This window comes from Alligator mississippiensis, chromosome 4, assembly GCF_030867095.1.
Source record: "Alligator mississippiensis isolate rAllMis1 chromosome 4, rAllMis1, whole genome shotgun sequence".
Classification (NCBI taxonomy): domain Eukaryota; kingdom Metazoa; phylum Chordata; order Crocodylia; family Alligatoridae; genus Alligator; species Alligator mississippiensis.
The window spans coordinates 30,824,671-30,848,635 of NC_081827.1; the positions used below are offsets into that span (position 1 = coordinate 30,824,671).

The 23,965-nt window shown below is 43.5% G+C and overlaps 1 protein-coding gene across 2 annotated transcripts in view; it reads right to left on the minus strand.

The window, feature by feature from the left end:
• Positions 1-1,239: 1,239 nt before the first annotated feature.
• Positions 1,240-23,965, minus strand: part of LOC132249976 (uncharacterized) — a 34,126-nt gene continuing 11,400 nt past the window's right edge. The window contains exon 5 of one of the 2 annotated variants that reach the window (XM_059725894.1): positions 1,240-1,765. The gene's annotated coding sequence lies outside the window, so the exon portion shown is untranslated. Of the gene's footprint in view, positions 1,766-18,934; positions 22,197-23,965 lie in introns of those variants that run through there. The other variant, XM_059725893.1, reaches the window with a different exon arrangement.

The window sequence follows — 23,965 nt, forward strand, 5'->3', positions numbered from 1 at the left end:
CAGGGTCTCTTTCCCACATCGACGACTTATGCTACCTTGCTCCCTCTTGGAGCAGACCCCTTAGGCCATAGGCTTAGCTAGTTCATACCTTGGGTGGTGGACATACTGTCTTTTGGGCCTCTTCCATGACCCTCACCGGGGTAGTGGCCAGCCAATTACCCAACCAGGTCTAAGTTTGCTCTGGCCCCTTCTGGGATCAACTCTCTCTATACATATACATATAGCTCTCAGCCCTCTGGTTTCCCCCCCTCTTCACTGGGGCTCCTCATCTCTGCCCCCCTCTCTGCAGCTACCCCCTCTCTTGGGTCCTCATTTCCGCCCCCTCACTTGGGGCCACAGGGCTTCCCTCCCTGGTGGGCTCAGGTGGCCATAGCCATGCCTGGCCCCAACTACCTTTCCTCAGGGTCCTACACCCCACAGGGCTCAGGTGGCTGCAGCCTTGCCTAACCCAACTCTCACTCCTCAGGGTCTTGTACCCCAGAGGGCTCAGGTGGCCACACCTATGCCTGGTCCCCACTACCTCCAATGTTATTAGACCCACCTGAAGGTGAGGGCTAAGGTTAAGGCACCCCTACCTGCCTTTCACCAGGGTGATAACTGGCCTAGCATTTCCTGGGGGCTCCCGCACCACTGAGAGCCCCACCAGGTCACCCACTCCCAGCAGGGTGCAGTTTTAGGTCATGCCCAGGACCAGGAACCTCAAAACCATCCCCTACAGCTCCTGCCCTTACCTCCAGGATGATACATGAAGCCTTGCAACCAGACGGTGTTACTAACTGGCTCGCCAGCAGCGAACTGCCCTATTTATATGGGCGACCAGAGATCTAAAATGGCTGTCACAATCAAGCACCTGCTGGCTGGTTGGCTCCAGTCTTAAAGTGGCAGGCACCAACAGTGCCCTACCACACTTACCATCCAGGCAGGTGATTTCATTTTTTTAGCAAATGACTGTGAGCCATAGCTCTGCATATTTGGGAGAGTAAAAGAGTAGATACTTTCTACAGAATACTAAGGTTTCCATTTCCTGCAATAAAGAAGTGTAACCCTGGGCGTGACACTACATGCGCCCTCACCTGAATAATGGGATCCTGGGGTACCCAGTAGCCAGTCGCCCTGCCCAGCCCCCCTGGGAAGCTGCTGCAGTGCCCCGATGGGAGAGCCTCCCCTTACAATCAAGCACCCTCGCAGACAGTTCTCAAACTATTTACAAGATTTAATTATTTACATCATAATAAACAATCATTAAATAAGCACGTGGATATACTGTCTAATAAACCCTCAAGAACTTATTTACACAGTCTCTCACTTGCACACAGTGTACTGGGGATCCCATGTGCACTGCCCCTGGCGGGGTGTCTCAGGAAGCGAGACTGTCTGTGTCCCTGCACGTGGTCTGTGGACACTCCCTGGCGCTGGTGTCCGTCTCCGTGCTCCTGGGGTCTCTGGACAGCAAGCAGCGACTCCTCTGCAGTTCCTGCAAGACAGCCTTCCCCTGCCTTTGACCCCCTTCCCTGGCTCTGCTGGGAGCAGTGTCTGGGCTGCAGGCTGTAGCAACCCTCCTGCCCCACACAGCCTCACAGCCCTGGCAAATGCTTTGCCTGCCCCTGGGGCCCCTCACCCACCAGGGAAACTAGGGCAGACTCTGGCAGTCCCCGCCCCGCCCGGCTCTGCTGTGCTCACCCGGCCACCTCGGCTGCAGTCAGGTCTCTCCAGACTTGGATTCTCCACACCAGCAGTCCCTGCCTGCTCCTGCCACCGCAGTCTCCTGGGCGGAGAGAAGAACTGTTACTCCAGTTGCAGCTTCTCCACTGCTTCTCCTGCAGGCCTCTCTCAGGGGCTCTTCGAAGGACCACTGCACTGAGACTCTGAATCTTGTTCCCTCCCGCTGGAAAAACTGCTCCCCCTTTTATCCAAGCCTTTCAGCCAATCCCAGCTCAGGGCCCTTCCTGGGCTTTTGCTAATGGCTCTCTTTCAAAACTTTGCTGGGGTTACATCACCCCTCCCACTCCCAACAGGGCTGCTCCCAAAACAGCTTCACTTGCCCTCAGAGCCTACAGTGTCCCCTCTGGGACAAACTCTCTCTCTGCCAAGCAGCCCTTCCCATTCTGTTCAGGTGGGTCCATTTTTTAAAGGTTGCTACAGAAGGTTGCTTTTTTAAGGCAAACATTTTTTTCCAGAGCTTTATGCTCCATAAGGGAGGAAAGATTTATTCCTAATCATTACAATTTTTATACCAGAACCAGTTCCAGTAGGAAGTTAGCTTAAAGCAGTACATCTCAATCTCTTTTTCATAGAAAGACCCCTCTTTAAGCAACAGTAAGCTTGATTGCAAGCCTGTGACACCCATTTTGGACTTTCAAGTTGATGCTTTTAGGAACAAAGTTGGATTGATGGTTTGAGCAAGCGTCTTCATCTGTGAACCACTACTTGTATTTTTACTTTTTACTGTGTACCATAACATTTAAAGAAACTTGTAGTTGGCTGCTGATCACAGTTTAATACTGTATTTATTTTGTGGTTGCAATGGGAACATGAAGTTATTAATTCATTCCCTTTACTTAATTGTCCAAACATTTAAGGACAGTAGCCAAGGAAATATAAAATGAATATCTGTGTTCAGGCCTTTCCTGAATCTTTAGTTGCTCATTGGCTAGCAACAAAGTTAAAAGTTCACCTCATTCAAGAAAGCAGTCATGATGAGTCTAGACAGATGGAAACCAGAGTCATTTCAGAGAGAAATGAGTTATGTTTAATTTGTGCATTTGGGGCATTATGGGTGTGATAAGTGTTCCAATGCACATTTTACAATGCTGTAATTCAAAGTACTTCTTATAGCACTATAAAGTTACAGCTGTCTTAAACATGACAGAAGTGCAGTGTTTGGTGGGGTGAACTTTCCAGGCTAGGAGGCAGGAGGCATTCTGCCGCCTCCTGGGCCTTCTCCACTGGTTAGAAATTTGACCAGCGTACGTAAGTCATTTAAAGTGCTGTAGGTTGCTAAACTGTTGTAAGATACAGCACTTCAAATTTAATAGCTCATTTAACAAGGATTACAGTGCTGTACCCATTTTTAAAGTGCTGTAAAGCTGTGCGCTTCTCTTAAGTCTCTGCAATAAAATGTTTAAATGGTGAAAAAAGCACTTCTGTGCACACCTTATTACTATAGTGCAGGGGAGGGCAATTATTTCAGATGGAGGGCCACTTACGGAGTTTTAGCAAGCTGTTGAGGGCCACATGGGTAGCTCCACCCCTTCACAGGTGCCCCGCCCCCTGGTCATCACCTTGTGACTGGAAGTCCTGCCCCCTAACCCCTGACCTTTGCTTCCGGAAGTCCCTCCCTTTGCCCCCAGAAGTACTCCTTTCAACAAGGGGTTTTGCCATCTTGGAACCAAAAAAATACCAAATTATATTCTAAAAAATGAACATCTACAACACCCTGCAACATCTACAACATACATTCATTTGATTTCAAAAAATATTTTTGTCCTTATTTACATGTCTTTGTGCAGTGCAAATAGAGTTCATTGCACAATAGCTTAAAATTAAGTCTTACTCTTGTATATTGTGAGGGGGTGGGTATAGGTTTGTGGGGGGGCTGTGGGTATGTGGGGTGAGGAAGCATGTGGATGTGTGTGTGGATATGTGGAGTGTGGGTGGGCATGGGGTTTGTAGGGGGCTGTGTGTGGGGGAAAAGGGTGTGTGGGGGGCCTGGGGTGTGTGAGGAGGTGTGGGGGTCTGCATGTATGGCAGTGCAGAGGGGGTGTCAGTGTATGTATATGGTGGGGTGTGAGTATGGGACTCACCCTAAACACACACACACACACACACACACACACGTACTGGCGGGGCCCCGTGCTCCCTGGTCCAGCAATGTAGCCAGGGGCCATGTGGTGCTGGAGCAGGGTGGGGGCAGGAAGCAGGGAAATGGCTGGAGGCGGGATGGGGCTGGGCTCCTGTCTCCTGCTGCCAGCTCCCCCTGGGTCCTAATGCCCCTGGCTCCTGTCATCTTTGACAGGCAGCCAGGAGCAAGTAAATATGAATTAACTAAATTTTTAAGGTGCGCCGTGGGTTGGATAGAACGGCTTGGTGGGCCGGGTACAGCCCAAGGGGTGTATTTTGCCTGCCTCAGATATAGTGGCAAATACAATGAAAAATGCTTTGATGGGGTTGTTTTTTCCCCCTAAATACATCAAATGGATCACAGTAAGCTTGGAAAGTTACAAAGAGAATACAGGGTCACAGAAACTAGACAGAGAGGAGATATAATACTAGGACATATAGTTGAGCCCTCTGCATCTGTAGGAACAATTCCTGAGCAGTCTTCCCTTCACTACATCTAAAAATAGAAAATATAAGTGGAGAAATACAACACTTGATTTTGCTTTGCTGTGTGAATGTGTGGGATGCAGTTGGCTTTCAGAGTGGAAATATTAAGAGCAATGATTTTGCCAGTGGTAAGCTTCTATTGACTGGTCAAAATGATTAGCCAGAGGGGGAAGACAGGAAGCACTGGCTCCCTCATTAAAATTGATCAGTTAGTTTAGTGCAGGGAAATGACAGAAAGGTAGCAGACTGTCCCTTACACTTTAAAGTTTCTTGATATTAAATGTTTACCATTCAAGCCTAGTGGCTCACATTTGATATACAAATGTTTTTTCATCCATTAGAGTATAGCAGCTTCCTTTCCATTGCCTTTTAAGAAAGCATGCATTTGCCTGACTCTCCTGAAATCCCAACATGAGCCATTCTATTCAGCTCTTGCCAGCAGACCACCCTGGTGGGGATGTGCCTTTGACAGTGAGCTGTCAAATGGGTTTCCCTACAGGCAAACTCTCTTTTTAAAATTCCTGACAGAAATGGTTTCTGAACACTTTCATTTTGTAAGTGTGTTTCATTTGCTCCCACACTGAAACCTTATGAAAGCTGGATTAGCCTCCTCTCAACGCCTCCGGTGGGTGTTCTTACACCCAAAAAGGGACTCTGGTTCTACAATCTGATTAGATGCATAATTGAAATTCAGCAGACATCTGGTAAACATGTCTGCAGATCTACAGTACGTGACATCTCAAAATAGCTGGAGTAGACTCCTCAGTGTTAATTAGGAATTACGTACATGTCCAAAAAATATGTAAATAAAGTACAACAAGCTAAGAACACTAAAGATCACAAAGACTGAAGGTACTCAGCACAGCCTAATTAAAAATGTGAGGAGACTGCCAGTGTATCTAATTAATGAATCTTCCGTTTCAAGACGATCCTTTCAATAGACAGGGCTTTAAAATGTGAGTTATTCACATTTGATGGAGATCACGTGCCAAAGAAGCTCTTTCAGTTTGGGGAATGAAATAAATAGAACTTACATTGTGAACAAGCCTAGCCTGGTTAGCTGGAACAAAGCTATTGAAGGGTCACAGCCTGCCTTTCACTAGTACAGTGAACTAGTGCCCATACCGAAGCTGGCCCTGAAATGTGCTGTACAGCTGTTTCCTTAAAGCTTACAAAGCTAACATAGATTCTGTCCTAAATAGGTGCTTTGAAGTGGCCAAGCACCTTTGGCCTTTCCTTGTCTGTCTTGCTGGGATTTCGGTTCTTTTATTTTTTTAACAAAAAGAATCAACTGCAAACAACACAAGGCTTGGTAGAATATCTCTGTAAGGCAGACCCAGAACTGTAATAAAGTGCAGTTGAGGTGCCCTGTCTGTTGAATGCTTCAAACAGCCTCCGAACTGACTCTCAATTTCCTGAACAAATCACCGACACAAGAGCAGGAGGCAGCCTTGAGAATGTCTGTAAAGACCCTCACTTAGGAAGAAAAAGATGTGGCACATCATCCACTGGCCATCATTACTGGAACACAAATGGCTTTGAAGGCATATCTTCTGTAAGTGGGGCCTGTGGGACCAGGCAGCATTTTTTTCAAGTGTACAAGAGTATTCAGAGGCAGGAGAAGATCCCAGAATGAGATGCATTTACTTCATTTAAAAATGATGAACATATGCCCGTGACTTCAACATATGAAAGGGTGCATGAGTATGTATGAGAAGATCCAATCCTGTACATGCCACCCCCCCACTCCCCTCCTCCAGCAAACACCTAATTTCAGGATCAGTCCTTTAATTTGTTGTGCTTTAAACTGAAAGAGGATTGCAGGGATCAGTGCAGTCTGCACACAAGAATACACCAGATCAAGCCTAACATACTGCTATATAAATCCAAAACATTTGCTGCAAGAAACTTTCCTCAGTGAAAGCTATTTGCAAGCTGATTTATAGAGAAATTTCTTTTTGGAAGCAAGGGAAGGGAAATGATGTTCTGCAGGGTTGTTTTTTTTATTAGATAAAAATGTTAGTGCTGAGATTTGTGTGCAGCATCCTGTGTGTGTGGCTCATTGTACAATCAGTTGCTAAATCTTGTTCATGGCTTTGCCAGTGAGTGGTGCTAGCTACACAGTTTTGTAGGTCTTCTATGTAAGTTGCTGTGCTATATACGCAGTGGATCCCATTTTAAAGGGTTACATTTTTAGGTAAAAATATGTGAATATGAACTGTTTGAACTCTAACATGGGAAAGCATCCTTTGATTAGTTTAGGGCTAAGGAAGCTGTGTTTGAATGTGCAGTCCCTTGAGATGAGTAGAATTGCACGCACACACACACACTACAAAAATGGGAGCCTAATGGTAACGAATGCAGTCCCTATTAGATAGAAAACGGTTTGGCTCTTTTTGCAGCTTTACCCTTCTGGGCAGGATTTTTACTATATTTCAGTAAGGTAGGGAGGGGGCTGCCTTTGTCAGTTGTTTCTACTGAAGGACCTGTAGTTGCTAATGCCTGTAACTGTGACAGGTTGTTCTTGGGATTGGCACCTTGGAGTTATGTACAACAATAAAATTAGATGCATGCACCCTGTGTTAGTGAGGGCTGAAGGACAAAATCCTCTTGGGAAAATGGTATTTAGCATGAAAAGAGATGGATGAGTGCAGTTCAGAATGTACATATGACAAAAATAGAGCAGCATTTAGCTCAGAGGTGGACGGTTATTTGGGCTGGAGGGCCACTTACGTTTTGGTGAGCTGTTGATGGCTGGGGAGATCCCAACTGAACCTATCAGGCCTGCCCATCACCACTATGAACTTGAGGAGAGAGGGCTGTGCCCTGAGCTGCTCTGCTTTGCATGGCTGGGGCTGTACCTGGGCAAACAGTACGCAGACTCCTCTGCCCTCCCTCCCCGCCCACCCCTGCATCCATCCTCAGCCACTCAGCTTTTTGGTGCAGCTACACAGTCCTGTCACTGCAGCTGCCAAGTAGCCATCCCACCTGCTGCGATGAGTTGCTGCTACTGTGCTGCACCCAGCAAGTCAGGGGCAGCTGCCCCAGGTGGAGCCTCCCCCCCCCACCAGTACAGACTCACCTTCTAGCGGTGCCACGGTGGCAGCAGCTCATTATAGTGGGCGGGTGTGTGGGTGGGCAGGCAGGACAGCTACTCAACATGCTGCATCATGTCTCTCAGCATCAACAGGAAGCTGGATTGGGGAGAGTGGATATGCAGGGGGTGGAGGAGTCTGTGTGGCCTGGCCCAGCCCTGGCTGTAGCAAAGTAAAGTGGCGCGATGCACAACCCCCCCTCTCAGGCTCCCAGTGGCAGCTGGTAGGTTGGATAGGATCAATTGGCAGGCCAGATATGGCCCATAGGCCATATTTTGCTGACCCCTGATTTAGCTAATAGATTGCGTAGGACTTATTAACAGAGATTCACCTAAGAAGAGTTTCTACCTTTGCCTTGTTCAAAGGAGGGTGAAGATATACCCGGTGACTTGTGTGAAGATCCAGGAAGCTCATCAGTAAAGCAAAATAAAATTGATGCCCTACTACAGGAGGGGAGGAAATGAATGCTGGCGCAATTATGGCTCTTTCTGAAATGTTTATGTGCAGCTTTTTTTAGCAAGTGTAGATTAAGGGGGTGGGTAAGAGGTCTATTGTTAGCTTGACTGTCAAAACAGAGCAACTCTGTAATGAGCTAGATTTCAGCTGCCACCTCCTGTGCTGCAAAGGGTACAGGCTTGTGTTCTGCATTATTCTGTCTTCTCTAAAATGGGAAACGTAAGGGAAGAGCTGATAATGTTATTGATCCAAGAGGCAGCAATTCAGGGGGATCCCTCTTGATAAAAGATCCTCAGGCACTAGACTACCCTTGAACCCCATGCAGATAGACTATCTATAGAGAATTCAGGTAGTCCTCACTAACACTAGACAGAGAGTGTCATACAAATGTGGGAGGGTAGCAAAAGACTGAGCTTTATAGCTTAGCCCCAGTCACCTGACCTGTGTTAGGATTATAAAGGTCAAAACTCATCTCACCTGACTGGGTATTAGTCTTTACTTATATTAGGAGTTGGTTAGAGATCCTTTAGTCTAACAAGGGTTTTATGAGGTAAAGGAGCATTAATAGGATCAGCCTTTATGCATTTAAACCTAAGAGTTCTGGGCACACATTCCCTGCTAATGGAAGTTCTATGTCTGTTTTGCTGAATACATAGGAGAGGGGATGTCTGAGAAGAGGAATAAACATCTTTTAATATTTGCAAAAGCAACTCCATTTCCATCTATGCCCACCATTTGTTGTGGGGCCTTAAGTAGTACTAGAAAGATGATTAGTAATGGAGTTTTCTCTTATACACAGGCTGCCATGAATCATGTCAATGCTGACAGGTTAGTCTCTACATTGGATGCTAAAGCCAGTTTAGACTTCATGCTACCCTCTGAGCACAGGTGCATTTATTAGGTTACTAGCAGCTGAAAAGATATAGGGCACAAAGTACCTGGGGTGGGTAGGAGAAACTCTTGAACACTAGTTAGTAGTGGAGGGAGACATTCCCCTTCAGGGAGGTTCTTTCTGCACTGCAGTTGCTGGACTTGGGTTCCCAAAACTAAGATCTGTACTGCTGGCTACCTGTCCCCTGATGAGCAATCACATGGAAGCTGCCTGTAAAAGGCTTAGTGCCAGAAAGGTGAGAGCAGTCCTCACAGCAGGAGAGAGTTTTTAATTAGAGCTGCTTTTGCAGAGGAAGAGGAGATGGTAGGGAGCAGGTGGAATAAGCCCCTTAAACACTGCAATTGAACTGCTTTAATCAGAACATCTGCTAAATCCCTGGAGGATTAGTTGGTGCATCTGAACATAAGGGAAAAGATTATCTCTTCCTTGCTGAGGCAGGGCTGTTGTTTCTTCCAGCTGCTTAAGTTGAAAGGTGGCCAGGTATCTGGCAAGCCTGATGCCGGGCACTTTGCTTGCTTTCATTGAGATGGAGGAAGTAATTTGTAGCTTGCAGACAGAGGCAAGGGTGCATCTGCTCAGCAGCAGCAACAAAACCTGAAAGTTGACCTAGGAAAGGACAGAACAACTGAGCAGATAAAGTGCAATGTATTTAAGGACTTAACCCTGGAAATCTCAGTTGTACTAACTACTGCTTGCAGAAGAAATACTTTAAGTTGCGCAGCCTACTTTGGAGAAGAGGATGTAGAAAAGCCACTGCTGGGGATGGTATGGGACTTCACTGCAATCACGTACCCTGGTATTTCAGAGCCAGTGTTCTGGACCAGGTGTATTTCTATGATCTTCAGGATGTGGGTCAGCAAAAATGACTGAAAATTGGCAGTAGCAAAGTCATCAACAGTAGTCCTCCTTATGGTAACATATGTTGGCACAAAAACAATCACAGCACTTTCAAGATGGATCACATCAGACAGGCTGCCACCACCTGGTATGTTAAAATACACTGCATCATAAATGCCAGCATTAGCGCTCAGGGCTTCTCCAAATGTCAAGGTGGTGAGCAGTGTTAATTTGCACTGACTTCAGACTGCTTCCTCATCTCCTGGCTGCTGTCAAAAGCCCCAGTCACTTTGTATTGCATCCAGTGTGGATACCAAATGCAGGGAAGGCATGAACTTGTGCAAAGCCATCAGCTATTAAACCAGCAGCAGTCAGTCACTGTGGGAGGGTCAGGGTAGTGGGAGTGGCAGTAAAAGGCAAAAGTACAATTCCCTTTAAGCAGTCTGAAGGCTGTAGCATCCCTTTCTCTTCCCTCATCTCCAAAAGAATGGTGTGAATCCTCTTGAGAGAGAGGAAAATCAACTCTGCCCTAAGTTTTCAATTAAAAACCAGGATGACTTTATAATGAACTCCACTGCTATCTAGCAACCAAGCTTGAATCCTAGTAGTGGCATCAGAAACTTGAAACTGGTATTTGAGCACTATCTGAAAAAGTTCAGTATTTTGAGTGAGAGATTTTTTCAGCCTTCAGAGCCTAAAAGGGTTCAGCTTAGGTAGTTTGTTGATGCACCGTTTCTGGGGCTGTTGGCTAGCTGAGGATAGGATTTTAATTTCCATTACTGTAACTCCAAAATTGGCCAGCAAGATTGATGTAAACAGTTTTATTTGGCTGTGCCTAGGGGATGCTTGAAAACATTACCATATCTGTGAAATTAAAGTTAGCCAGAACTGTTCAATAGCTCAGTCTTAAATACATTGGCAAGGCTCCCTGGTCCTTTGTGTGTTCGAGGGTGTGTATATATTACTGTGAGTGTAGTTTAAGTGGGATAGCCAGAATCTGCAGCAAAACAGCCCAACTCTACTTTTTGCTTCCAGCATCCAGTTAATATAACCTTTGCCAGACAATGCTTAGAACGAATCTGAGGGCACTGTGTCAACTGATCTGTGAACAATTTAACCGATTTTTCATTAACCAACAGCTTATGGAGAAGTTGCTAAATTTTATGGGCCATTAGCAGCTTCTGACGCTGCAAATGACTATGAAATTCAGTGTCTTGCAGTTTTGAATCCTGCATGTTTGATAAATTGCCTCATTGTGACTAGCATTTTGAAGAATGTAGCCAGTCAGTATTACCTACTTTAAACTAGTAGTTGAAGGCTAGTAAAACAGTCTACCAGGTGAGAGGTGAAATGGCCATACCTGCATAAAACAATCCATTCCTAAAGCAGTGCTTTTTTCTTAGTTGACTTTGAAGGCCCTATATTTTAAAAGTTTGTATTTCACAGAAGTTTATAGCTAGGAAGGGATAAAGCAGAACAGATATTTATGTGGCAATTAAGGTGTATGACAGTCAAAAGAAGAAATTAGTAAATACATACTCCACTCATTCACATATATTAAAGCAATTTTTAAAGTGTCGTTATCCCCAGTTTGCAGTTGGGGAAACTGAAGGTTAGGAAGGTAAAGTGAGGCTTGACTGATATTTGCACAGCAGGGTAGTAGCAGAACTAGGACTAGAACCAGATCTCTAAATGTTCATCCCTTCTTCTTTTGTATGGCATCAGATTTCAAATTCCAAATCTATGAGCCACTGTCTGGTCTTATCACACAAAGGGTAGATGGAATCCACACAATCTGGGCGTTTGTATAGATTGCAGCTTTCGATTAAGTGTCGTGCTGTTTGTTGGATACCACATTCACACAGGGGACTGTCCAAGATATTCATCTTGTGAAATCTTGCTTTGAAGCATCTGTAGCTATATCTCAATCTGTTCAGCTTGACCCATGCTTCTTTGTCAAGGTTGTGTCCAATGGGGGACTCATTTGGTGTTGGTATAACACCAGGAATAGGCCCGACTTTTCCCAGTGGTTGGCCCATTCTGTTGCTGCCCATAGGTTTGGTTCAGCATCCCCAATCTCTTCCAGGAGCTTGTGGGCTTCATGTACAAATAGTTTATGACTTTTAAGCCTCTGAAGTCTTCATCTGTTTGGTTCTTCAGTTAACAGCTGATGGAGCAAGTGATTTTCATCATCTGTTGCCAGTAATGATGTTAGGGTTTGTCTTTTTATATCACTTGGTCTAATGCCCAAGAGTACAGGGAGTACATCTGTATATGTTGTGCAACCTGTTATGAGTCTCAGTGCACTAAGTACAGTGTTGAGCTTTCTAGTGTGAACATTTCTGGACCATACAAGGGCACAGTATTCTGCTGGGGCATGTACCATTGGAAGTGCTGTGGTTCTGAGCACTTCGAAGTTGGCACCCCATGTCATGCTGGCTAAACATTTTAAGGCAGCTACCCATACAGAGACTTAACTGATGACCTTCTGAATGTGAGGTTTATAGGTGAGGAACAGTCTAATGTGACTCCTGGGTAGGTTGGGGTATGCTCATGGGGAAGAATGTTGTTGCCTACTCTGATATTCAGTGTGCTTTTCGCTCAATGATTGTCCAGGTGGAAGAGTGGTGATACTGATTTATTGATGCTCCATTTTAAATAGCACTTGTGGAGATAGCAATGTGTTCCATGTCATTACTATTCCATCCAGGAAGAGCACACACCAACTGCAGATGATTCTTCAGTTTGACTAAGGGTATTTATACCAAAAAGCTTGCTAAGAAGAATTTTTTTTCAATTATTTGAGTTGGTCTAATAAAAAATATCAGATTCACCCGAAGAACCTTGTTTGCCTATGTCATTACTCAGTGTCTTTTCCAGTTCTGTTATGTGTATTCCTTGAGTTACTATGGTGATATTGTCAGCATACATGTATCACTTAGATGTATGTGGGAAGTCTGAGGTATATACAAGGAAAAGTATTGGTGCTAGCACTAACCCTTGGGGGACTCCATTCTTCAGCATTTGTACAGGTTTCCTTCACTTTATGCTGTACATGTCTTCCTTGAAAATGGCACATAACTCGAATTTACATAAAGGGAACCCACTTTACAATGCAACATATAGAGATATGTTCCAACACCTTAACTGTACTGACCCCCAGACCCATTTCTACCACTTTTGCAAGACAATTTTGGTACTCACCAACAGCAGACAGTACACACAAGCACAGGGCACTATCATAATGGGGATAGCAACTACAGAAACAGGTGTCGCAGGCAATGAGTGAAGAGCACAGATCCACACAGGAGACTATATTTTGGTGTGAGTCACTCCCATAATGCACCATGCAAAGCAGCTGAATGCAGGTTTCCACCACACCGATTGCATAAGAGTGAATTTACCTTGCACATAACACATTTTTGTTATAAAAAGGGTCATCCCATAAGATCAAATTCACACATACAGAAGCGAGGGATGCCTGTACTCTTTTTTTTTTCTCCTTGGCTGGTAGTGAGTATGACTGATTTGTTGGAGATCGTGTTCATGATGAAAGCACATAGCTTGTAGTCGGGTATCATAGAGTGCAGTTTACATTTGAGGCCTTGATATCATATGGTGCCATATGCATGTGTGAGGTCGATAAAGATCACACCCATTTTTTGTCTCATTTCAAATACATTTTCTATGTTAGATGTAAGTAATGCAATCTGATCAGTGGTACACTGCTTGTTCTGAAAGTTAGTTTGTCCTTTTGGGAGCTGGGGATCAATTATGTTCTCTGTTCTATTCAGAATCATGCACTCTGTGGGCTTGTATGTAACACAGGGTAATGAGATGGGTCAGTAGCTCTTTGGATCCTCTGGTGGTTTACCGGGTTTCAGGATAGCAATGATGTCAGATTTTCTCCAGCTTTTTGGAAGTCTGTTACTTTCTAGACATTTAGACATGAATTTCTGAAGCCATCTTTTCGTTGTGGTTCTAAGCATAGGCGATGCATAAGAGGGGTACTGGGAGGGGGGGCATGTGCCCCCCCCCAGATTGGTTGCAGCCGACACCACTGCCAGTTTCTGCAGACAGTCACTGCTTGCCACCTTACCCCACCCTTGCTGCCAACACCGTTGTCAGCATCTGCGGGCATCCCCACCTGCCATGCCCCCCTCCCTCCGCTGCTGATGCTACCACCAGTGTCTGCGGGTGGTCACACCTCACTGCTTGCTGCTGCTGCCACTATCACCAGCGTCTGTAGGTGGTCCCTGCTTACCACCCCCCCCTTGCCAATGACATCACCACTGGTATCTGCAGGCAGCCCCTGCTCGCCACTTACTGTCAATACTGCCACCTACAAATGGTGCCCCCCCCCCAAGTCTCAGGAGGCACCCGTCGTTCATGGTTCCAAACTTGGTAACAAATTCTGGGACTATCTCATCTGGTCTACAAGCCTTGCCAGTCTTAGTCACTTTAATAGCTGTGTAGAACTCATTGTCAGAAATGGTTGCAGTAGGGTGATTTAAGTTGTTCATGAGTCAGATGTCAAACCTTTTCTGTGTATTGCTTGCTTGGGTTACTGTACTTGCTGTTGTTGCACAGTATTTTCCCGTTGGAGTTTGCTGACATAGGGCAATGTCATTTTTTGGTGCCTTTGCCTGTAAGGAGGTTAATGATGCTTCATGTTTGTTTGCCTGAGAGGGTAATATCCAATACTTCTATGGTAGTGAGTCATCTCTCCTTTTTCATATTGTTCAATGTGGTAGTCAGCTGTTCTGTAGTTCTTTTTATGGTTGCAGGGTCATTGCATATCTTGATGATGTTAAAGAGCTGTTCGCACTGCTCATCCCAGCATGGCATATAGTAGCTTCTATAGTCACTAGGTACACAGAGTCTGGCTATTTCAATTAAGCAGTTTGTAAATGTACTGTAGCCTTGATCAATGTTGGTTTCTGATGGATTCTCTAGCTGGTTTGCTTTTTTGTTGCTCAGCCTTTGGTATTTCAGCTGAGCTGCCTTCCAAAAGTTCCATCTTGGAGCTGGTCTGGATGGTGTGGGCTGAAAAATCATATTGTAAATACTGATGAGTGAGGGTCTGTGCTGGGATGATGGAAACTTGTCAAGTATTTTTCTTATCTGGATTTTACTTGAGTTGTTCTTCCATCAGCCAAGATCTGAGTTTGTCTGAATGTTCCATCATCCAGAGTGGAAGGTACGTGGCTCCTTCGGGTCATACTTGTGCCTTCTCTGTATTGCCTGTATTGTCATACTTTTGTCTAGACTGTATTGCCTTGTCCCAGTGTCAGTACAGTGGTGCTAACTACATTGGTTTCTGAGCTAGAGGTTGATATAATTTTTCTAGCTTCCAAAAGTATATTGGGTACTTTACAGCAGAAAAATAGACAATATCCCTAGCTTGAAGAGATTACAATGTAATTTGTTAGCAAAAAGATGGAACGACAAAATCTAAATCTGGAAATGAATTTCAGAGGCAAGTTAGAGATGGGGAGTTCAGATTTAGGTTTTTTTGGTCAAAGCTCTGTATCTAATTTAAACATAATTATTGCCAGCAGAGCAATTTTCTTGAGCTGTGTAAACAGGGAACATTGCCTAAGAACTGCATTATAAAACTACATTATATAATCATCTGCTTCTTCAGGGGGAGGCAGATGAAAAAGTTACATACATATTGGTCAGGGGCAACAATACTAGATTGATGAGGAAGCCACCCAGTCGCTAACATGACTGTGCTCCCAGTATTGACTAGTATTTCAGACCTACCAACAAAGTCAAAACAATTGTTAGCCTTGGTGGTTCAAACCAGTTGAAGCTGAAGTGAATTTTGAGAGAGATCTGTTAACCCCAGATAAGCTATATAATGGCTGAAGTTTAAAAACATGTATTATCTTTGCTGTCTACCTGGTTGCAAAAGCATTACTGTGTAATCAGGTTATAATAGCCCTATTAATTAGCCCTATCCCCATAAATTGGCTAAACTCATGGTATAGACTTCCTAGGCCAGACCCCAACTGAGCAATCATTCTAAGAATCAGAAATTCTGCTTTTGGTGGGTAAAAAGCCATATGCCAGTGAGGAGACTATATTTTTGTCCTAAAAAGAACAAAAATGGTGATCATAAGCCTTTCTATAAGGTTCAGGTTCCAGTGTTTGACTGACATCTCAGAGTAGTCACTAGAGCCAATGTGGTCTCCAGAACTTGCAGTCCTGCTAATACCACCCACAAAGTAGACATTTTTAAAAATCCCATTCAGCAGACTCAGAACAAGCGTTGAACTGCAATTCATACACAATAAAGAGAGAGGCTGCTTCACAGAGTAGTATTAGAGCTGAATTTCAGTGAGAATCCCACTGAAGAAATATGACAGCAGTTCTAAGAAAAACCTGTGGTAGAAGGAAGATTGGCTCGGGATACTGGATTAGTAAGATAGTTCAGATGGAGATGTTTTATGAAAAATCTTTGCAGATGTTGGGAGATTTACTGACCTAAATAAACAGATTTTGGCACTTTTTGGAAGAGAGGAAGTGGAAGAGAAGTCATGTAGATGTACCCATGCAAGGAAATGAAAAGCAAGGATTGACCCTGCTACAGATGAGTGCAATAGACAGGATTTGAACTTTCACATTGATGGAAGCTGCTTGAATACACCCAACAACCCTGTAGTGCCCCACCCACATCAAATGAAAGCAGATACACAACATACGCTAACCGTCACTGTACCTGTAGAAAATGTTCCTAGGTAATTGCAAGAAATACTCGAGCGTGGATGTGCAGACATGGTCAAAATGCATAAGAGTATTGAAAGGAGGTGAATAAGTTTTTTTAAAGCTCACCTCACACTGCACTGACTTTGATGTTGCCATGTTTGGATCTTGTCCTCGTGTACTCTGGTAGAGCAGGCCTCAGGCAGGGTCCAAAAGCAGGACTGATAATCATGATAAAGGGTCTTTGCAGTCCTGCTGTTTTCCTCTGGCTGTCCAGTGTTGGTAGCCGGGTGCCTAAGCAAAGGAAAAGCCCCTTTGCTGACTCTTGGAACTGGAAGATCAAACCTTACACCAACATAATCTTTCCTGGGCTGATCAAACCATTTTCTTGCATGTTTGTGCCATTTGTACAGTGCAAACTGGCTTCCCCAGACTGGTTCCTATTGTAGGAGATCAGATGAGAAGCATCTTGCTGCACTGATCCTATATACAAAAGGTACCCTAAGCTATCTAGTAATATAGGAAGAAGAACTGCAGTATTTGTGAAGTATAATCACATTTTCTTTTTAATACCTCTGGCTAGCTATGAACTGAAGTTCTTACAGGGAAAAAAATGAGAAACAGTTAAACTTTTCCGAAGTCTGTGCCTCAATCGATTTGCAAACTCTTAGGAGGAAGAATCAAAAATTCATATCATGCAGCCTCTTCAAGCAAATTTACGTAGTTTCAGAGAGCTTTACTGCCAGTGATACTGGAACACACAGTGCGAAAAAAGGAGGCTTAGCTAGAGCTGGAACAGTCAAATACAAGGAGTGTAGAAGACCTTGCGTCTCTGCAGGAAACTTCAGGTGCGGAGGTACTGAACAGTTGCACAATAGCTGTGATAATAAGGTATTACATGAGTACCCAGCAAATCAGTTCTAGCATTTCTAAATCCAGTGAAGAGAGGGATAACAAACCTTGTTGGCTATTGTAGAATTAATAGGAATTGAAAAAGAATGGACTGTCAACACTGGGAGTCACACAGACACAACTGGTTTTAGCTGTAAGACTGAGTGACGCCAGTCTGCTCGCAAACAAATCAAGTTTCCAGGGGTTGTAATGAGCTGGAAATGAAGCAAGAGAGAGAACTAAAAATAAAACAGATATTTAAATAGACAAAAGTCAGAGTTGGCAGCAGAGTGATTATGGATGCATAGGACGTTGGTAATGGAAGGTGGAGCCTTTTACTTAATATCCAGCCCTATTGCCATCTTATGGGTCTTGAGTAGCATAAGTTAAATTAGCTAATGCTTTCAGCAGATAGAGACTCCTGTCACAAAAGATGCCTTCAAAATTTTAATACCTGTTGGCCATCCTGGATGAGAAGCCAATGAGTGAGTAAATTAACAACTCAACCTGCATGCTTAGCATCATGGGAGAACTTGTTCCAGTGAGGTCATGCTGTATTTGTTTTAAAATTATTTCAGTTCCTAGTGCAATTTGGGATCTTTCAAGAGTATTTAGTGAAAATATTGGACCTGAAAAATCAGCTAAAAGTGTTAGACGATGACAAAAATATATATTTGAGAGAGAGGGTCTTCAGAGAAAAGATACAATTTGACAACCTGAAAGTACATGTTAGTTCTACTTAGCCAAGGCCCCAGTGGTAACACTTGGATCCCACATGGGGTGTACATTAGAACAACGAAAGATCAATCAAGATAAAATGAGACACTTCCCTGTGCACCTTTGATCTGCTTTTCTTTTAAGGGTTCACATATTACAATAATTCAAGTGTAGGTTTTTCCTCTGCACATTGGTACTCTTGTGTCTGGACACAGCTGGGTACACACAGGTCTATGACAGGCAAGTAAACCCTCTATACACTTGTGTATTTTTATAGGCTACCATCATTAAAAGGTGACCAAGCCCTATTCTAGGTCATCTGGCCTTTGCCAGGCCTATCCTAATCCTTGGCAACGGTTCTCTTCCCTACTTTGGGGAGGGAGAGAGCAGTGTCTTGATCAGTAACTCTTTTCCAAGAAGCTATGTATTTTTTTCTGTGACTCCTTAATAATTAAAGTGCTTCAGTCATACTACACTGAGGACCTAGGAGCCGTCTCCTGCTGGCGTTTCAGGTACCCAAACCCACAAAAACAAGAGTCTTTATTAGTATTTTAGACAAATATGATTCTAAGTAGAGAGAAAATGCACCTAAATACTACAGAAAGCATCCCTGGCCTGGCATCTAGCATGGATACAGTGTACTGGAACGGTACCTAATCCTATAGTAATGGTTTTTTGGGGGAATTGCACATAATTTTGTAAAAGATTAATGATAAACACCAGCATTTATTTGATGGCAACCCTCCTGTCTTTGGCAACAGTATATTCAACTAATATATAGAGACTGTACTATTATATGGAAAATAAAGCAGACAATTAAACTTGAGAAATTACCCTTCATTTACCATAGTAGAGTCCATTTTGGTAACTTCAAAAATTAATTCAGAGAAACCAGTGTTAAAAGTCACCTTAAACAATAGTTCATATTATCTTTCCACCCACATCTCTCTCTATAAAGACAGTGTTTTATGTATGTTTTATATAGATATAAATTCAAGTAAATTACCCATTTTGTATGAGCAGTTCCTTTTCACTCTTTATTCTTAATAAAATGAAAAACATTTGATTACTAAACCATACTTGCATAGTTTCAATAGATCATTTTCTGTATCATACCAGTCACAAGTTGAAAGGCAATTTACTGGATGAGAGAGCATAATTTTTTGAGTAGATCCAAAGTCCCCCTGCAAGAAGTATCAAAACTCCATGACTCCCTGAGCTGCTAGGTTTTTGCTTTTTATGAAACGTCACATAGGCTGCCAACTCTCTCTCGACAGTACATGTAAGAGAGCTCATGTACGTTGCACGTTCCATCTAGTGTGCAAAACAGCCAAAGTTCCTGAAGTTTTCTGCAGTTTCTTGAAGGACAGCAGCATGCTGGCACAGTTCCAGTTGTAAGCTGCTGCTAACCCCTCATATGCAAATACTGTACATTTTATTGTCACTTGCCACTGCTGATCCACAGATAGCATCAAGCTCTCAATTAGGGAGATAAAGCAGCATTTGGGCAACATTTATGTTCTGTTAGATACTGTCATCGCTTTTCCCAGTGACCAGTCATCATATGGATGATTTGTTCCGTCTGCGATATTTGGCAACTCTAAGAGCATCATCTCATATTTCATTGCTAGCTTTTCAAAAGTCACAGACATTAGTAAATGACATGGAGTTAAACTTAAACAACAATGCAGTTGTCTTTTTAGTTTATCTTTTCACCATGCAATATTAATAAGCCAGCTCCAGCCCGGCTGCTAGCTACAGCTGTATGAAATACTTTTATATCATCAGAGCAGTATAATTTACAAAATTCTTGTCTCCTGAGAAGTGCCTCAGAAGAAGGTGCACTGTATTTTTCTCATATTTTCAAGGCGACGTGGCATGGAATTTTTATTACTTGCATTTCCCAATTTCTTCCTTGTTTTGTCTCCACTATTCTTTCCTTGTAAACTTCTCTTCATTACTGTGTATTAGGGAAGTGCATTAGGTGGGTTTAATTTTCCACCATGAACTGGCATGGTTCTGAGCTGCCTGACAGTCTTCTTGGGATGCAGACTCATTTAGATTATGTGCAATGAAATCTCACTGAGCTCTATTAACCCATAAAGCTAGAAAACAAATAATCTGAAATGCTCATTTATTCTGCATCAGACGTGAAATATGGTACCCTGTTTTAATTGACAATATAGATACATGTGCCATGTCTCTGGTGAGACTAACCATGTGGTATATTGCTTTTTATCTTTTGCCTTTGACTGTCACACCTGTGCTCTGCCAGCTACGTGCATTAAAGGCAGGACTACTTTTGAGATTCTGAAGTAGAAACTTGGCCCAGTGGAAATCAGTGAGAAAATTTTTCTTGATTTTCATTGAGGTCAGGATTGCAACTTAAGTCTCTGAGCTGGCACTAGCAGCTGCCATACTTGAGTCTCCTTGTGGTGCCCGAGGGTGGCCATGACACCCCTCTGGTGGCTACCCTAGTTCTGCCTGGCTTTCACTCTGGCCTCTCAGGGTCTCACCCTAGTGCCTCGTTTGCCATGCCTTGATGGTATTAATAAAGAGAGGGCGCTGCCCTTAGAGCCTGGTGAGCTCTGGGTACTCTTCTCAGTCCTCCGCTCCTTTGTGGGCTTGACTTGGCCTGCTTGATTTGGGAGCTCAGACCCTGACACACACCACGTTCTCGCGTGCATGCTCTCTCTTTCTCTTGGCCTGGGGCTTCTCTGGCCCTAATTGCCTTAAGGGCTGAATTTGTGGCCTCTGTCCTCCCTCCCTCTGTCCTCCAGCCAGGCCCACGCCTTATGGATGTCACTCTGTCACCATTTGTCTTCCTGTATATGCCTCAACCTCCTTAGCCTGAGTCTACAGGCTATGGACTGGTAGCCTAGCCCCACTATCTGTAGCCTGGCCTTTCAGTTCCAGCCTCTCATTGGCCACTGGCCATCTGTATTGCCCCTTCTGGGCTCAGCCTCTGACCCTCTTCCCCTCAGCCTGCCTTGGTCATGCCCTCTGGGCTCAGGCCACTTCTGTCTCATGACCGGGCCTTGGGGTGGGAAGGGGGACAAAAATCTGGCATGCCCCTCAGGCACTCCATGGCTCTCTTTCCACTCCTACAGCCACACCGATATAAAATTGGTATAAAAACTGACATGACCTGCAGCTTGCACTCCTCACCAGCCTGAGCTGGCAAGAGCTTTTTTCCCTACAGAGCTCAGGGCTGCACTGCCCCTCTGCCTCTGGGACCCAAGCTTATATCTCCTGGGCTTCTCCCCTTCCAGTCAGGTGCTCTCCTGACCGGCTGCAGGTATGTCTCCTCAGCCTCCAAAGCAGCTTACTGCTATTTTTCTGGCCAAACTGTAGCAGTGCCCTTGCTGCCCAACCAGGACACTGCCCTATAGTTGTCTTGTTAGTCTTCTGACCCCACAATACGCAGCCTGTGGGCCCCTGGCTGCCTACTGTCCTGCAGCTAGCCCAAAATCTGCTGTCTTCCCTCCACCTGTGGACGTACCTGCTGTGGCCTCTCTTCTAATGTAACAGGAGCCCCTGGTGCCCTGTCGCACTCCTATGTTCTGCCACCCAGCACTGAGTTCCCTTTTACTCCCTTCCCCGTTCTCAGGTCTGAGATGCACCTCAAGAAGTGTTCAGTCCTGTTCAAGTAATGATCTGGATAGTCAATATCTCACACTATTACTGCTAGGAACAGGTACCTTTCGGAAAAGGGTGATTTCTAGATGCCCGGTGGGAACCAGCACTTATTACTAAACTTAGTAGGTTTTGAGAGAACCTTAACATCTTGGCATTATTTGTAGAAAATCTTTTTTTAGATAACATTAGCTGTTTCTAAAATAGATGGGTTATTTTTCTCTTCAAACCTTATATTTAGCCTCTATCACCATGGTATCTCAGCTCTATACATGTGCTATGATGTACACAGAACTCATGATGGTGTGGTATTAAGATTTTTATTTGTTTTTATATATCCTAAAGTGATCTGCATAGCTCATGAATGGTTATTTTTAAGTGCTGAAAAATAAATGCTTTAAACTCATGCTGGTAAAAATATTGACAACAACACACTCATTTGTACCTTTTTACTTTCTCATTTGTATCCTTTGTATTCAGTCATGAGGAGCAGCATCAACCTAAGCTAATGTACCAAGCACACACTATAATAAGGGACTGCATAAATGGTATCATTAATGTCAGCATCCTATTTAGTTTTCTGAGTTTTGGATCAAGCCTGCAGTACTCAGCCTTGCTCCCATTGCAATTCAAACCTAAAAAGAAGAAAAATAATTTAAAGTAACTGAAGTAGTGCTGGGCCAATAATTTCCAATGAAATGATTGACAGTGTGATTTTGCTCAAAATTATCTATACCAAAAATGATTGAGAGCTTTGCTTAACATTTTCAGATGTAGCATAGGAACAAATACTTTTGGAGACATCGCCTCAAATCATGGTGATTTTGTGCGATTCAGAAGCCATCTGCGACTTTTTTTTTCTTACTGAAGAACAATTCTCCTTTTTTGGAGTAAATGTGGTAATTTCCAAACTCTTCATAAATGTTACGAGAGTTTAACTGTAGCTATAGAAAACTTAAAACATCTCCATTATAATGGAACTATTCTGGGCTGGCAAAAGGCCAGATTGGGTGAATAGCCATCTTTGCTTCCAGTTGCTGGAATGCTGTTTATTTTCTATTGCCTGTTAAAAAATTTAGTCAAAATTTTAGCTAAAAATTAGAAACCTCCAATGAAGGAGATTTCCCTCCCCCCCCAACTTCCCTGGGCAGTGCATTCCATTGCATCCAAATCATTAATAAGCATACTAGGCAGCAGCAGACCCAGGACAGACCCCTGCAGAACTCCACTCGAACCATTCTGCCCGTGATCCATTTATAATTCCCCTTATCTTGAAGTTATTGAGTCACTGGCATATTTATCTAACAGTAATTTTATCAAGACCAGATCTCTCCAGTTTATTTATGAGAATGTCATGTGGGGCTCTATCTAAAGCCTTACTAAAGTGCAAGTATACTATGTCACTACATTGCTTTCATCCACCCAGCTAGTTAGCCTGTCAAAGGAGATCAAGTTGGTTTGGTTTGATTTGTCCTTTAACAAATCCATGCTGCCTGCTAGCCATCGCCCTTTCCTTCTCCAGATGTTTACAAATGGACTTTTAAATAATTTTCTCCAATGTCTCCAGTATTAAAGGCAGGCTGACTTGTCTATAATTCCCCAGGTCCTCCCATCCCCCTCTCATTTTTTTAAGATAGGCTTTATTAGCCCTTTTCCAGTCCTATGGAGCTTTGCATGTGTCCCAGAAGCTGGTAAAAGCTATTGCCTGTGAAGATCCCTTCAGCCAATTTCTTCAGCATTTTGGGGTGAATTTACTCAGGCTCTGACAACTTAAATTCATTCAAATTAATCAAAAGATCTCCGATGCCTTTTTAGTTGTCAGGATCCACAGCCTTTCTCCTTCTTTGCCTATAATATTTTGTTGTCATCTTTGCTGTGCTCTTGACTTTGGCCAATATTCTGCTCTAAATAGTACTACCTATCCATAATTAAGAAAATGCAATTATGTCACTACTTGCAGTTTTGAGGTGATAATACAGTAGTTTTTGAATGCAAATCTCTAATCCTTTTGCCTTCAACTGAAGTAGGAGACCTGCAGCACTGCCAGAGATGTTTGCACTGGTTAAGTCTAACACTGCTTAATGACAATTCCTTTGTTTACTTTGATCTTTAGCAGTTATTTCAAATGAAGTTTTTTCTCCTAAATCTTAAAAGTATTTAAACTGTAATAGAAAAGAACCCCTATGGAGTAATTATTATCACTTCTCAAGACATCTTATAATTCACTATTATCTCTTCCCTGGAGTATGATTTAATTACAGCTATATTGTATTGTATTTTATCTAAAGTGAAACAACTAGTGTTGATGAACATGCATCATTTTGAAGCTGATAATGAATTAGGCATTCTAAATCTCACCTAAACTGAGTCTAGAAATCAACTCTGATGGTGGTGATTAACTGTG